This window comes from Pleurodeles waltl, unplaced genomic scaffold (assembly GCF_031143425.1).
Source record: "Pleurodeles waltl isolate 20211129_DDA unplaced genomic scaffold, aPleWal1.hap1.20221129 scaffold_70, whole genome shotgun sequence".
In the NCBI taxonomy this organism is placed as follows: Eukaryota; Metazoa; Chordata; class Amphibia; order Caudata; family Salamandridae; genus Pleurodeles; species Pleurodeles waltl.
In genome coordinates this window covers 2999173-3013228 of record NW_027150391.1, presented here as the reverse complement: position 1 = coordinate 3013228, position 14056 = coordinate 2999173, and the positions used below count along the sequence as shown (strand labels likewise).

Here is a 14056-nt window from a genome sequence, read left to right as displayed (position 1 = left end):
ATAGCTATAAGCTGCTAATGGTAAAGTGAGCTGATTATATATATATATATATATATACAGATATAAATATAGATAGATTAATTTAATTAAAAAACTTTCTTGATAAAACTGATTGTTTTTGGAAGATCATTCTGTGTTCTCCCTGTTTATGAAAAAAGATGAATTTCCCTAAGCAAAAGCAGTAGAGCTGCCTATTCCAATTAGCTGAATTTGTCATGGGCATTCCCTATCCTCAAAGAGGTGAGGACTGTTAAACTACTGCCATTAAGTCCTCGTTAGTATAGTGGTCAGTATCCCCGCCTGTCACGCGGGAGACCGGGGTTCAATTCCCCGACGGGAGATGATTCTTTTAAGTTGCCCAACTTAATGAAAAAGATGCACTTACTCATGAAGTAAAATATAGTTGTCATTACACCTGCTTATCACGATTGAGACCAGTGTTGACTTTAGTGATAGCCAAAATGCTTACTGATGTGTTAACCAAAACTCAGAAGATGCTCTCTAAATTTCAATCTCAACTTACTGTTCTTTCAAAAACAATTTATCTCTAAAATACTTGGAAAATGACATGAAACAGTGGTAAATCATGGGCTGCTTATAAACTCCGTGGGACAGGGATAGAAGACAAATCGGTGTTTTTGGTTAGTACTGACCCCTGGTGGCTAATAGCTATAAGCTGCTAATGGTAAAGTGAGCTGATTAAATATATATAAATATATATATATATATATATATATATATATATATATACAGATATAAATATAGATAGATTAATTTAATTAAAAAACTTTCTTGATAAAACTGATTGTTTTTGGAAGATCATTCTGTGTTCTCCCTGTTTATGAAAAAAGATTAATTTCCCTAAGCAAAAGCAGTAGAGCTGCCTATTCCAATTAGCTGAATTTGTCATGGGCATTCCCTATCCTCAAAGAGGTGAGGACTGTTAAACTACTGCCATTAAGTCCTCGTTAGTATAGTGGTCAGTATCCCCGCCTGTCACGCGGGAGACCGGGGTTCAATTTCCCGACGGGGAGATGATTCTTTTAAGTTGCCCAACTTAATGAAAAAGATGCACTTACTCATGAAGTAAAATATAGTTGTCATTACACCTGCTTATCACGATTGAGACCAGTGTTGACTTTAGTGATAGCCAAAATGCTTACTGATGTGTTAACCGAAACTCAGAAGATGCTCTCTAAATTTCAATCTCAACTTACTGTTCTTTCAAAAACAATTTATCTCTAAAATACTTGGAAAATGACATGAAACAGTGGTAAATCATGGGCTGCTTATAAACTCTGTGGGACAGGGATAGAAGACAAATCGGTGTTTTTGGTTAGTACTGACCCCTGGTGGCTAATAGCTATAAGCTGCTAATGGTAAAGTGAGCTGATTATATATATATATATATATATACAGATATAAATATAGATAGATTAATTTAATTAAAAAACTTTCTTGATAAAACTGATTGTTTTTGGAAGATCATTCTGTGTTCTCCCTGTTTATGAAAAAAGATGAATTTCCCTAAGCAAAAGCAGTAGAGCTGCCTATTCCAGTTAGCTGAATTTGTCATGGGCATTCCCTATCCTCAAAGAGGTGAGGACTGTTAAACTACTGCCATTAAGTCCTCGTTAGTATAGTGGTCAGTATCCCCGCCTGTCACGCGGGAGACCGGGGTTCAATTCCCCGACGGGGAGATGATACCTTTAAGTTGCCCAACTTAATGAAAAAGATGCACTTACTCATGAAGTAAAATATAGTTGTCATTACACCTGCTTATCACGATTGAGACCAGCGTTGACTTTAGTGATAGCCAAAATGCTTACTGATGTGTTAACCGAAACTCAGAAGATGCTCTCTAAATTTCAATCTCAACTTACTGTTCTTTCAAAAACAATTTATCTCTAAAATACTTGGAAAATGACATGAAACAGTGGTAAATCATGGGCTGCTTATAAACTCTGTAGGACAGGGATAGAAGACAAATCGGTGTTTTTGGTTAGTACTGACCCCTGGTGGCTAATAGCTATAAGCTGCTAATGGTAAAGTGAGCTGATTATATATATATATATATATATACAGATATAAATATAGATAGATTAATTTAATTAAAAAACTTTCTTGATAAAACTGATTGTTTTTGGAAGATCATTCTGTGTTCTCCCTGTTTATGAAAAAAGATGAATTTCCCTAAGCAAAAGCAGTAGAGCTGCCTATTCCAATTAGCTGAATTTGTCATGGGCATTCCCTATCCTCAAAGAGGTGAGGACTGTTAAACTACTGCCATTAAGTCCTCGTTAGTATAGTGGTCAGTATCCCCGCCTGTCACGCGGGAGACCGGGGTTCAATTCCCCGACGGGAGATGATTCTTTTAAGTTGCCCAACTTAATGAAAAAGATGCACTTACTCATGAAGTAAAATATAGTTGTCATTACACCTGCTTATCACGATTGAGACCAGTGTTGACTTTAGTGATAGCCAAAATGCTTACTGATGTGTTAACCAAAACTCAGAAGATGCTCTCTAAATTTCAATCTCAACTTACTGTTCTTTCAAAAACAATTTATCTCTAAAATACTTGGAAAATGACATGAAACAGTGGTAAATCATGGGCTGCTTATAAACTCCGTGGGACAGGGATAGAAGACAAATCGGTGTTTTTGGTTAGTACTGACCCCTGGTGGCTAATAGCTATAAGCTGCTAATGGTAAAGTGAGCTGATTAAATATATATAAATATATATATATATATATATATATATATATATATATACAGATATAAATATAGATAGATTAATTTAATTAAAAAACTTTCTTGATAAAACTGATTGTTTTTGGAAGATCATTCTGTGTTCTCCCTGTTTATGAAAAAAGATGAATTTCCCTAAGCAAAAGCAGTAGAGCTGCCTATTCCAGTTAGCTGAATTTGTCATGGGCATTCCCTATCCTCAAAGAGGTGAGGACTGTTAAACTACTGCCATTAAGTCCTCGTTAGTATAGTGGTCAGTATCCCCGCCTGTCACGCGGGAGACCGGGGTTCAATTCCCCGACGGGGAGATGATACCTTTAAGTTGCCCAACTTAATGAAAAAGATGCACTTACTCATGAAGTAAAATATAGTTGTCATTACACCTGCTTATCACGATTGAGACCAGCGTTGACTTTAGTGATAGCCAAAATGCTTACTGATGTGTTAACCGAAACTCAGAAGATGCTCTCTAAATTTCAATCTCAACTTACTGTTCTTTCAAAAACAATTTATCTCTAAAATACTTGGAAAATGACATGAAACAGTGGTAAATCATGGGCTGCTTATAAACTCTGTAGGACAGGGATAGAAGACAAATCGGTGTTTTTGGTTAGTACTGACCCCTGGTGGCTAATAGCTATAAGCTGCTAATGGTAAAGTGAGCTGATTATATATATATATATATATATACAGATATAAATATAGATAGATTAATTTAATTAAAAAACTTTCTTGATAAAACTGATTGTTTTTGGAAGATCATTCTGTGTTCTCCCTGTTTATGAAAAAAGATGAATTTCCCTAAGCAAAAGCAGTAGAGCTGCCTATTCCAATTAGCTGAATTTGTCATGGGCATTCCCTATCCTCAAAGAGGTGAGGACTGTTAAACTACTGCCATTAAGTCCTCGTTAGTATAGTGGTCAGTATCCCCGCCTGTCACGCGGGAGACCGGGGTTCAATTCCCCGACGGGAGATGATTCTTTTAAGTTGCCCAACTTAATGAAAAAGATGCACTTACTCATGAAGTAAAATATAGTTGTCATTACACCTGCTTATCACGATTGAGACCAGTGTTGACTTTAGTGATAGCCAAAATGCTTACTGATGTGTTAACCAAAACTCAGAAGATGCTCTCTAAATTTCAATCTCAACTTACTGTTCTTTCAAAAACAATTTATCTCTAAAATACTTGGAAAATGACATGAAACAGTGGTAAATCATGGGCTGCTTATAAACTCCGTGGGACAGGGATAGAAGACAAATCGGTGTTTTTGGTTAGTACTGACCCCTGGTGGCTAATAGCTATAAGCTGCTAATGGTAAAGTGAGCTGATTAAATATATATAAATATATATATATATATATATATATATATATATATATACAGATATAAATATAGATAGATTAATTTAATTAAAAAACTTTCTTGATAAAACTGATTGTTTTTGGAAGATCATTCTGTGTTCTCCCTGTTTATGAAAAAAGATTAATTTCCCTAAGCAAAAGCAGTAGAGCTGCCTATTCCAATTAGCTGAATTTGTCATGGGCATTCCCTATCCTCAAAGAGGTGAGGACTGTTAAACTACTGCCATTAAGTCCTCGTTAGTATAGTGGTCAGTATCCCCGCCTGTCACGCGGGAGACCGGGGTTCAATTTCCCGACGGGGAGATGATTCTTTTAAGTTGCCCAACTTAATGAAAAAGATGCACTTACTCATGAAGTAAAATATAGTTGTCATTACACCTGCTTATCACGATTGAGACCAGTGTTGACTTTAGTGATAGCCAAAATGCTTACTGATGTGTTAACCGAAACTCAGAAGATGCTCTCTAAATTTCAATCTCAACTTACTGTTCTTTCAAAAACAATTTATCTCTAAAATACTTGGAAAATGACATGAAACAGTGGTAAAACATGGGCTGCTTATAAACTCTGTGGGACAGGGATAGAAGACAAATCGGTGTTTTTGGTTAGTACTGACCCCTGGTGGCTAATAGCTATAAGCTGCTAATGGTAAAGTGAGCTGATTATATATATATATATATATATACAGACATAAATATAGATAGATTAATTTAATTAAAAAACTTTCTTGATAAAACTGATTGTTTTTGGAAGATCATTCTGTGTTCTCCCTGTTTATGAAAAAAGATGAATTTCCCTAAGCAAAAGCAGTAGAGCTGCCTATTCCAGTTAGCTGAATTTGTCATGGGCATTCCCTATCCTCAAAGAGGTGAGGACTGTTAAACTACTGCCATTAAGTCCTCGTTAGTATAGTGGTCAGTATCCCCGCCTGTCACGCGGGAGACCGGGGTTCAATTCCCCGACGGGGAGATGATACCTTTAAGTTGCCCAACTTAATGAAAAAGATGCACTTACTCATGAAGTAAAATATAGTTGTCATTACACCTGCTTATCACGATTGAGACCAGCGTTGACTTTAGTGATAGCCAAAATGCTTACTGATGTGTTAACCGAAACTCAGAAGATGCTCTCTAAATTTCAATCTCAACTTACTGTTCTTTCAAAAACAATTTATCTCTAAAATACTTGGAAAATGACATGAAACAGTGGTAAATCATGGGCTGCTTATAAACTCTGTAGGACAGGGATAGAAGACAAATCGGTGTTTTTGGTTAGTACTGACCCCTGGTGGCTAATAGCTATAAGCTGCTAATGGTAAAGTGAGCTGATTATATATATATATATATATATATATACAGATATAAATATAGATAGATTAATTTAATTAAAAAACTTTCTTGATAAAACTGATTGTTTTTGGAAGATCATTCTGTGTTCTCCCTGTTTATGAAAAAAGATGAATTTCCCTAAGCAAAAGCAGTAGAGCTGCCTATTCCAATTAGCTGAATTTGTCATGGGCATTCCCTATCCTCAAAGAGGTGAGGACTGTTAAACTACTGCCATTAAGTCCTCGTTAGTATAGTGGTCAGTATCCCCGCCTGTCACGCGGGAGACCGGGGTTCAATTCCCCGACGGGAGATGATTCTTTTAAGTTGCCCAACTTAATGAAAAAGATGCACTTACTCATGAAGTAAAATATAGTTGTCATTACACCTGCTTATCACGATTGAGACCAGTGTTGACTTTAGTGATAGCCAAAATGCTTACTGATGTGTTAACCAAAACTCAGAAGATGCTCTCTAAATTTCAATCTCAACTTACTGTTCTTTCAAAAACAATTTATCTCTAAAATACTTGGAAAATGACATGAAACAGTGGTAAATCATGGGCTGCTTATAAACTCCGTGGGACAGGGATAGAAGACAAATCGGTGTTTTTGGTTAGTACTGACCCCTGGTGGCTAATAGCTATAAGCTGCTAATGGTAAAGTGAGCTGATTAAATATATATAAATATATATATATATATATATATATATATATATATATACAGATATAAATATAGATAGATTAATTTAATTAAAAAACTTTCTTGATAAAACTGATTGTTTTTGGAAGATCATTCTGTGTTCTCCCTGTTTATGAAAAAAGATGAATTTCCCTAAGCAAAAGCAGTAGAGCTGCCTATTCCAATTAGCTGAATTTGTCATGGGCATTCCCTATCCTCAAAGAGGTGAGGACTGTTAAACTACTGCCATTAAGTCCTCGTTAGTATAGTGGTCAGTATCCCCGCCTGTCACGCGGGAGACCGGGGTTCAATTTCCCGACGGGGAGATGATTCTTTTAAGTTGCCCAACTTAATGAAAAAGATGCACTTACTCATGAAGTAAAATATAGTTGTCATTACACCTGCTTATCACGATTGAGACCAGTGTTGACTTTAGTGATAGCCAAAATGCTTACTGATGTGTTAACCGAAACTCAGAAGATGCTCTCTAAATTTCAATCTCAACTTACTGTTCTTTCAAAAACAATTTATCTCTAAAATACTTGGAAAATGACATGAAACAGTGGTAAAACATGGGCTGCTTATAAACTCTGTGGGACAGGGATAGAAGACAAATCGGTGTTTTTGGTTAGTACTGACCCCTGGTGGCTAATAGCTATAAGCTGCTAATGGTAAAGTGAGCTGATTATATATATATATATATATACAGATATAAATATAGATAGATTAATTTAATTAAAAAACTTTCTTGATAAAACTGATTGTTTTTGGAAGATCATTCTGTGTTCTCCCTGTTTATGAAAAAAGATGAATTTCCCTAAGCAAAAGCAGTAGAGCTGCCTATTCCAGTTAGCTGAATTTGTCATGGGCATTCCCTATCCTCAAAGAGGTGAGGACTGTTAAACTACTGCCATTAAGTCCTCGTTAGTATAGTGGTCAGTATCCCCGCCTGTCACGCGGGAGACCGGGGTTCAATTCCCTGACGGGGAGATGATTCTTTTAAGTTGCCCAACTTAATGAAAAAGATGCACTTACTCATGAAGTAAAATATAGTTGTCATTACACCTGCTTATCACGATTGAGACCAGTGTTGACTTTAGTGATAGCCAAAATGCTTACTGATGTGTTAACCGAAACTCAGAAGATGCTCTCTAAATTTCAATCTCAACTTACTGTTCTTTCAAAAACAATTTATCTCTAAAATACTTGGAAAATGACATGAAACAGTGGTAAATCATGGGCTGCTTATAAACTCTGTGGGACAGGGATAGAAGACAAATCGGTGTTTTTGGTTAGTACTGACCCCTGGTGGCTAATAGCTATAAGCTGCTAATGGTAAAGTGAGCTGATTATATATATATATATATATATACAGATATAAATATAGATAGATTAATTTAATTAAAAAACTTTCTTGATAAAACTGATTGTTTTTGGAAGATCATTCTGTGTTCTCCCTGTTTATGAAAAAAGATGAATTTCCCTAAGCAAAAGCAGTAGAGCTGCCTATTCCAGTTAGCTGAATTTGTCATGGGCATTCCCTATCCTCAAAGAGGTGAGGACTGTTAAACTACTGCCATTAAGTCCTCGTTAGTATAGTGGTCAGTATCCCCGCCTGTCACGCGGGAGACCGGGGTTCAATTCCCCGACGGGGAGATGATACCTTTAAGTTGCCCAACTTAATGAAAAAGATGCACTTACTCATGAAGTAAAATATAGTTGTCATTACACCTGCTTATCACGATTGAGACCAGCGTTGACTTTAGTGATAGCCAAAATGCTTACTGATGTGTTAACCGAAACTCAGAAGATGCTCTCTAAATTTCAATCTCAACTTACTGTTCTTTCAAAAACAATTTATCTCTAAAATACTTGGAAAATGACATGAAACAGTGGTAAATCATGGGCTGCTTATAAACTCTGTAGGACAGGGATAGAAGACAAATCGGTGTTTTTGGTTAGTACTGACCCCTGGTGGCTAATAGCTATAAGCTGCTAATGGTAAAGTGAGCTGATTATATATATATATATATATATACAGATATAAATATAGATAGATTAATTTAATTAAAAAACTTTCTTGATAAAACTGATTGTTTTTGGAAGATCATTCTGTGTTCTCCCTGTTTATGAAAAAAGATGAATTTCCCTAAGCAAAAGCAGTAGAGCTGCCTATTCCAATTAGCTGAATTTGTCATGGGCATTCCCTATCCTCAAAGAGGTGAGGACTGTTAAACTACTGCCATTAAGTCCTCGTTAGTATAGTGGTCAGTATCCCCGCCTGTCACGCGGGAGACCGGGGTTCAATTCCCCGACGGGAGATGATTCTTTTAAGTTGCCCAACTTAATGAAAAAGATGCACTTACTCATGAAGTAAAATATAGTTGTCATTACACCTGCTTATCACGATTGAGACCAGTGTTGACTTTAGTGATAGCCAAAATGCTTACTGATGTGTTAACCAAAACTCAGAAGATGCTCTCTAAATTTCAATCTCAACTTACTGTTCTTTCAAAAACAATTTATCTCTAAAATACTTGGAAAATGACATGAAACAGTGGTAAATCATGGGCTGCTTATAAACTCCGTGGGACAGGGATAGAAGACAAATCGGTGTTTTTGGTTAGTACTGACCCCTGGTGGCTAATAGCTATAAGCTGCTAATGGTAAAGTGAGCTGATTAAATATATATAAATATATATATATATATATATATATATATATATATATACAGATATAAATATAGATAGATTAATTTAATTAAAAAACTTTCTTGATAAAACTGATTGTTTTTGGAAGATCATTCTGTGTTCTCCCTGTTTATGAAAAAAGATTAATTTCCCTAAGCAAAAGCAGTAGAGCTGCCTATTCCAATTAGCTGAATTTGTCATGGGCATTCCCTATCCTCAAAGAGGTGAGGACTGTTAAACTACTGCCATTAAGTCCTCGTTAGTATAGTGGTCAGTATCCCCGCCTGTCACGCGGGAGACCGGGGTTCAATTTCCCGACGGGGAGATGATTCTTTTAAGTTGCCCAACTTAATGAAAAAGATGCACTTACTCATGAAGTAAAATATAGTTGTCATTACACCTGCTTATCACGATTGAGACCAGTGTTGACTTTAGTGATAGCCAAAATGCTTACTGATGTGTTAACCGAAACTCAGAAGATGCTCTCTAAATTTCAATCTCAACTTACTGTTCTTTCAAAAACAATTTATCTCTAAAATACTTGGAAAATGACATGAAACAGTGGTAAATCATGGGCTGCTTATAAACTCTGTGGGACAGGGATAGAAGACAAATCGGTGTTTTTGGTTAGTACTGACCCCTGGTGGCTAATAGCTATAAGCTGCTAATGGTAAAGTGAGCTGATTATATATATATATATATATATACAGATATAAATATAGATAGATTAATTTAATTAAAAAACTTTCTTGATAAAACTGATTGTTTTTGGAAGATCATTCTGTGTTCTCCCTGTTTATGAAAAAAGATGAATTTCCCTAAGCAAAAGCAGTAGAGCTGCCTATTCCAGTTAGCTGAATTTGTCATGGGCATTCCCTATCCTCAAAGAGGTGAGGACTGTTAAACTACTGCCATTAAGTCCTCGTTAGTATAGTGGTCAGTATCCCCGCCTGTCACGCGGGAGACCGGGGTTCAATTCCCCGACGGGGAGATGATACCTTTAAGTTGCCCAACTTAATGAAAAAGATGCACTTACTCATGAAGTAAAATATAGTTGTCATTACACCTGCTTATCACGATTGAGACCAGCGTTGACTTTAGTGATAGCCAAAATGCTTACTGATGTGTTAACCGAAACTCAGAAGATGCTCTCTAAATTTCAATCTCAACTTACTGTTCTTTCAAAAACAATTTATCTCTAAAATACTTGGAAAATGACATGAAACAGTGGTAAATCATGGGCTGCTTATAAACTCTGTAGGACAGGGATAGAAGACAAATCGGTGTTTTTGGTTAGTACTGACCCCTGGTGGCTAATAGCTATAAGCTGCTAATGGTAAAGTGAGCTGATTATATATATATATATATATATACAGATATAAATATAGATAGATTAATTTAATTAAAAAACTTTCTTGATAAAACTGATTGTTTTTGGAAGATCATTCTGTGTTCTCCCTGTTTATGAAAAAAGATGAATTTCCCTAAGCAAAAGCAGTAGAGCTGCCTATTCCAATTAGCTGAATTTGTCATGGGCATTCCCTATCCTCAAAGAGGTGAGGACTGTTAAACTACTGCCATTAAGTCCTCGTTAGTATAGTGGTCAGTATCCCCGCCTGTCACGCGGGAGACCGGGGTTCAATTCCCCGACGGGAGATGATTCTTTTAAGTTGCCCAACTTAATGAAAAAGATGCACTTACTCATGAAGTAAAATATAGTTGTCATTACACCTGCTTATCACGATTGAGACCAGTGTTGACTTTAGTGATAGCCAAAATGCTTACTGATGTGTTAACCAAAACTCAGAAGATGCTCTCTAAATTTCAATCTCAACTTACTGTTCTTTCAAAAACAATTTATCTCTAAAATACTTGGAAAATGACATGAAACAGTGGTAAATCATGGGCTGCTTATAAACTCCGTGGGACAGGGATAGAAGACAAATCGGTGTTTTTGGTTAGTACTGACCCCTGGTGGCTAATAGCTATAAGCTGCTAATGGTAAAGTGAGCTGATTAAATATATATAAATATATATATATATATATATATATATATATATATATACAGATATAAATATAGATAGATTAATTTAATTAAAAAACTTTCTTGATAAAACTGATTGTTTTTGGAAGATCATTCTGTGTTCTCCCTGTTTATGAAAAAAGATGAATTTCCCTAAGCAAAAGCAGTAGAGCTGCCTATTCCAATTAGCTGAATTTGTCATGGGCATTCCCTATCCTCAAAGAGGTGAGGACTGTTAAACTACTGCCATTAAGTCCTCGTTAGTATAGTGGTCAGTATCCCCGCCTGTCACGCGGGAGACCGGGGTTCAATTCCCCGACGGGAGATGATTCTTTTAAGTTGCCCAACTTAATGAAAAAGATGCACTTACTCATGAAGTAAAATATAGTTGTCATTACACCTGCTTATCACGATTGAGACCAGTGTTGACTTTAGTGATAGCCAAAATGCTTACTGATGTGTTAACCAAAACTCAGAAGATGCTCTCTAAATTTCAATCTCAACTTACTGTTCTTTCAAAAACAATTTATCTCTAAAATACTTGGAAAATGACATGAAACAGTGGTAAATCATGGGCTGCTTATAAACTCCGTGGGACAGGGATAGAAGACAAATCGGTGTTTTTGGTTAGTACTGACCCCTGGTGGCTAATAGCTATAAGCTGCTAATGGTAAAGTGAGCTGATTAAATATATATAAATATATATATATATATATATATATATATATATATATACAGATATAAATATAGATAGATTAATTTAATTAAAAACTTTCTTGATAAAACTGATTGTTTTTGGAAGATCATTCTGTGTTCTCCCTGTTTATGAAAAAAGATTAATTTCCCTAAGCAAAAGCAGTAGAGCTGCCTATTCCAATTAGCTGAATTTGTCATGGGCATTCCCTATCCTCAAAGAGGTGAGGACTGTTAAACTACTGCCATTAAGTCCTCGTTAGTATAGTGGTCAGTATCCCCGCCTGTCACGCGGGAGACCGGGGTTCAATTTCCCGACGGGGAGATGATTCTTTTAAGTTGCCCAACTTAATGAAAAAGATGCACTTACTCATGAAGTAAAATATAGTTGTCATTACACCTGCTTATCACGATTGAGACCAGTGTTGACTTTAGTGATAGCCAAAATGCTTACTGATGTGTTAACCGAAACTCAGAAGATGCTCTCTAAATTTCAATCTCAACTTACTGTTCTTTCAAAAACAATTTATCTCTAAAATACTTGGAAAATGACATGAAACAGTGGTAAATCATGGGCTGCTTATAAACTCTGTGGGACAGGGATAGAAGACAAATCGGTGTTTTTGGTTAGTACTGACCCCTGGTGGCTAATAGCTATAAGCTGCTAATGGTAAAGTGAGCTGATTATATATATATATATATATATACAGATATAAATATAGATAGATTAATTTAATTAAAAAACTTTCTTGATAAAACTGATTGTTTTTGGAAGATCATTCTGTGTTCTCCCTGTTTATGAAAAAAGATGAATTTCCCTAAGCAAAAGCAGTAGAGCTGCCTATTCCAGTTAGCTGAATTTGTCATGGGCATTCCCTATCCTCAAAGAGGTGAGGACTGTTAAACTACTGCCATTAAGTCCTCGTTAGTATAGTGGTCAGTATCCCCGCCTGTCACGCGGGAGACCGGGGTTCAATTCCCCGACGGGGAGATGATACCTTTAAGTTGCCCAACTTAATGAAAAAGATGCACTTACTCATGAAGTAAAATATAGTTGTCATTACACCTGCTTATCACGATTGAGACCAGCGTTGACTTTAGTGATAGCCAAAATGCTTACTGATGTGTTAACCGAAACTCAGAAGATGCTCTCTAAATTTCAATCTCAACTTACTGTTCTTTCAAAAACAATTTATCTCTAAAATACTTGGAAAATGACATGAAACAGTGGTAAATCATGGGCTGCTTATAAACTCTGTAGGACAGGGATAGAAGACAAATCGGTGTTTTTGGTTAGTACTGACCCCTGGTGGCTAATAGCTATAAGCTGCTAATGGTAAAGTGAGCTGATTATATATATATATATATATATACAGATATAAATATAGATAGATTAATTTAATTAAAAAACTTTCTTGATAAAACTGATTGTTTTTGGAAGATCATTCTGTGTTCTCCCTGTTTATGAAAAAAGATGAATTTCCCTAAGCAAAAGCAGTAGAGCTGCCTATTCCAATTAGCTGAATTTGTCATGGGCATTCCCTATCCTCAAAGAGGTGAGGACTGTTAAACTACTGCCATTAAGTCCTCGTTAGTATAGTGGTCAGTATCCCCGCCTGTCACGCGGGAGACCGGGGTTCAATTCCCCGACGGGAGATGATTCTTTTAAGTTGCCCAACTTAATGAAAAAGATGCACTTACTCATGAAGTAAAATATAGTTGTCATTACACCTGCTTATCACGATTGAGACCAGTGTTGACTTTAGTGATAGCCAAAATGCTTACTGATGTGTTAACCAAAACTCAGAAGATGCTCTCTAAATTTCAATCTCAACTTACTGTTCTTTCAAAAACAATTTATCTCTAAAATACTTGGAAAATGACATGAAACAGTGGTAAATCATGGGCTGCTTATAAACTCCGTGGGACAGGGATAGAAGACAAATCGGTGTTTTTGGTTAGTACTGACCCCTGGTGGCTAATAGCTATAAGCTGCTAATGGTAAAGTGAGCTGATTAAATATATATAAATATATATATATATATATATATATATATATATATATACAGATATAAATATAGATAGATTAATTTAATTAAAAAACTTTCTTGATAAAACTGATTGTTTTTGGAAGATCATTCTGTGTTCTCCCTGTTTATGAAAAAAGATTAATTTCCCTAAGCAAAAGCAGTAGAGCTGCCTATTCCAATTAGCTGAATTTGTCATGGGCATTCCCTATCCTCAAAGAGGTGAGGACTGTTAAACTACTGCCATTAAGTCCTCGTTAGTATAGTGGTCAGTATCCCCGCCTGTCACGCGGGAGACCGGGGTTCAATTTCCCGACGGGGAGATGATTCTTTTAAGTTGCCCAACTTAATGAAAAAGATGCACTTACTCATGAAGTAAAATATAGTTGTCATTACACCTGCTTATCACGATTGAGACCAGTGTTGACTTTAGTGATAGCCAAAATGCTTACTGATGTGTTAACCGAAACTCAGAAGATGCTCTCTAAATTTCAATCTCAA

At 36.0% G+C, this 14056-nt stretch overlaps 21 non-coding genes across 21 annotated transcripts; all 21 read left to right on the top strand.

The window, feature by feature from the left end:
• The first annotated feature begins 269 nt into the window (after nucleotides 1-269).
• On the top strand, nucleotides 270-342 carry TRNAD-GUC (transfer RNA aspartic acid (anticodon GUC)). Its single transcript has one exon. It is a non-coding gene; the product is annotated as a tRNA-Asp (tRNA).
• Nucleotides 343-962: 620 nt separating this feature from the next.
• TRNAD-GUC (transfer RNA aspartic acid (anticodon GUC)) lies at nucleotides 963-1034 on the top strand. The gene has a single exon. It is a non-coding gene; the product is annotated as a tRNA-Asp (tRNA).
• A 594-nt stretch (nucleotides 1035-1628) lies between these two features.
• TRNAD-GUC (transfer RNA aspartic acid (anticodon GUC)) lies at nucleotides 1629-1700 on the top strand. Its single transcript has one exon. It is a non-coding gene; the product is annotated as a tRNA-Asp (tRNA).
• A 594-nt stretch (nucleotides 1701-2294) lies between these two features.
• On the top strand, nucleotides 2295-2367 carry TRNAD-GUC (transfer RNA aspartic acid (anticodon GUC)). The gene has a single exon. It is a non-coding gene; the product is annotated as a tRNA-Asp (tRNA).
• A 620-nt stretch (nucleotides 2368-2987) lies between these two features.
• TRNAD-GUC (transfer RNA aspartic acid (anticodon GUC)) lies at nucleotides 2988-3059 on the top strand. Its single transcript has one exon. It is a non-coding gene; the product is annotated as a tRNA-Asp (tRNA).
• Nucleotides 3060-3653: 594 nt separating this feature from the next.
• On the top strand, nucleotides 3654-3726 carry TRNAD-GUC (transfer RNA aspartic acid (anticodon GUC)). The gene has a single exon. It is a non-coding gene; the product is annotated as a tRNA-Asp (tRNA).
• A 620-nt stretch (nucleotides 3727-4346) lies between these two features.
• Nucleotides 4347-4418, top strand: TRNAD-GUC (transfer RNA aspartic acid (anticodon GUC)). The gene has a single exon. It is a non-coding gene; the product is annotated as a tRNA-Asp (tRNA).
• A 594-nt stretch (nucleotides 4419-5012) lies between these two features.
• Nucleotides 5013-5084, top strand: TRNAD-GUC (transfer RNA aspartic acid (anticodon GUC)). The gene has a single exon. It is a non-coding gene; the product is annotated as a tRNA-Asp (tRNA).
• A 598-nt stretch (nucleotides 5085-5682) lies between these two features.
• On the top strand, nucleotides 5683-5755 carry TRNAD-GUC (transfer RNA aspartic acid (anticodon GUC)). Its single transcript has one exon. It is a non-coding gene; the product is annotated as a tRNA-Asp (tRNA).
• Nucleotides 5756-6375: 620 nt separating this feature from the next.
• TRNAD-GUC (transfer RNA aspartic acid (anticodon GUC)) lies at nucleotides 6376-6447 on the top strand. Its single transcript has one exon. It is a non-coding gene; the product is annotated as a tRNA-Asp (tRNA).
• A 592-nt stretch (nucleotides 6448-7039) lies between these two features.
• Nucleotides 7040-7111, top strand: TRNAD-GUC (transfer RNA aspartic acid (anticodon GUC)). Its single transcript has one exon. It is a non-coding gene; the product is annotated as a tRNA-Asp (tRNA).
• Nucleotides 7112-7705: 594 nt separating this feature from the next.
• Nucleotides 7706-7777, top strand: TRNAD-GUC (transfer RNA aspartic acid (anticodon GUC)). Its single transcript has one exon. It is a non-coding gene; the product is annotated as a tRNA-Asp (tRNA).
• A 594-nt stretch (nucleotides 7778-8371) lies between these two features.
• On the top strand, nucleotides 8372-8444 carry TRNAD-GUC (transfer RNA aspartic acid (anticodon GUC)). The gene has a single exon. It is a non-coding gene; the product is annotated as a tRNA-Asp (tRNA).
• Nucleotides 8445-9064: 620 nt separating this feature from the next.
• On the top strand, nucleotides 9065-9136 carry TRNAD-GUC (transfer RNA aspartic acid (anticodon GUC)). The gene has a single exon. It is a non-coding gene; the product is annotated as a tRNA-Asp (tRNA).
• Nucleotides 9137-9730: 594 nt separating this feature from the next.
• On the top strand, nucleotides 9731-9802 carry TRNAD-GUC (transfer RNA aspartic acid (anticodon GUC)). The gene has a single exon. It is a non-coding gene; the product is annotated as a tRNA-Asp (tRNA).
• A 594-nt stretch (nucleotides 9803-10396) lies between these two features.
• On the top strand, nucleotides 10397-10469 carry TRNAD-GUC (transfer RNA aspartic acid (anticodon GUC)). Its single transcript has one exon. It is a non-coding gene; the product is annotated as a tRNA-Asp (tRNA).
• A 620-nt stretch (nucleotides 10470-11089) lies between these two features.
• TRNAD-GUC (transfer RNA aspartic acid (anticodon GUC)) lies at nucleotides 11090-11162 on the top strand. The gene has a single exon. It is a non-coding gene; the product is annotated as a tRNA-Asp (tRNA).
• A 619-nt stretch (nucleotides 11163-11781) lies between these two features.
• Nucleotides 11782-11853, top strand: TRNAD-GUC (transfer RNA aspartic acid (anticodon GUC)). Its single transcript has one exon. It is a non-coding gene; the product is annotated as a tRNA-Asp (tRNA).
• Nucleotides 11854-12447: 594 nt separating this feature from the next.
• Nucleotides 12448-12519, top strand: TRNAD-GUC (transfer RNA aspartic acid (anticodon GUC)). The gene has a single exon. It is a non-coding gene; the product is annotated as a tRNA-Asp (tRNA).
• A 594-nt stretch (nucleotides 12520-13113) lies between these two features.
• On the top strand, nucleotides 13114-13186 carry TRNAD-GUC (transfer RNA aspartic acid (anticodon GUC)). The gene has a single exon. It is a non-coding gene; the product is annotated as a tRNA-Asp (tRNA).
• Nucleotides 13187-13806: 620 nt separating this feature from the next.
• On the top strand, nucleotides 13807-13878 carry TRNAD-GUC (transfer RNA aspartic acid (anticodon GUC)). Its single transcript has one exon. It is a non-coding gene; the product is annotated as a tRNA-Asp (tRNA).
• Nucleotides 13879-14056: the final 178 nt, after the last annotated feature.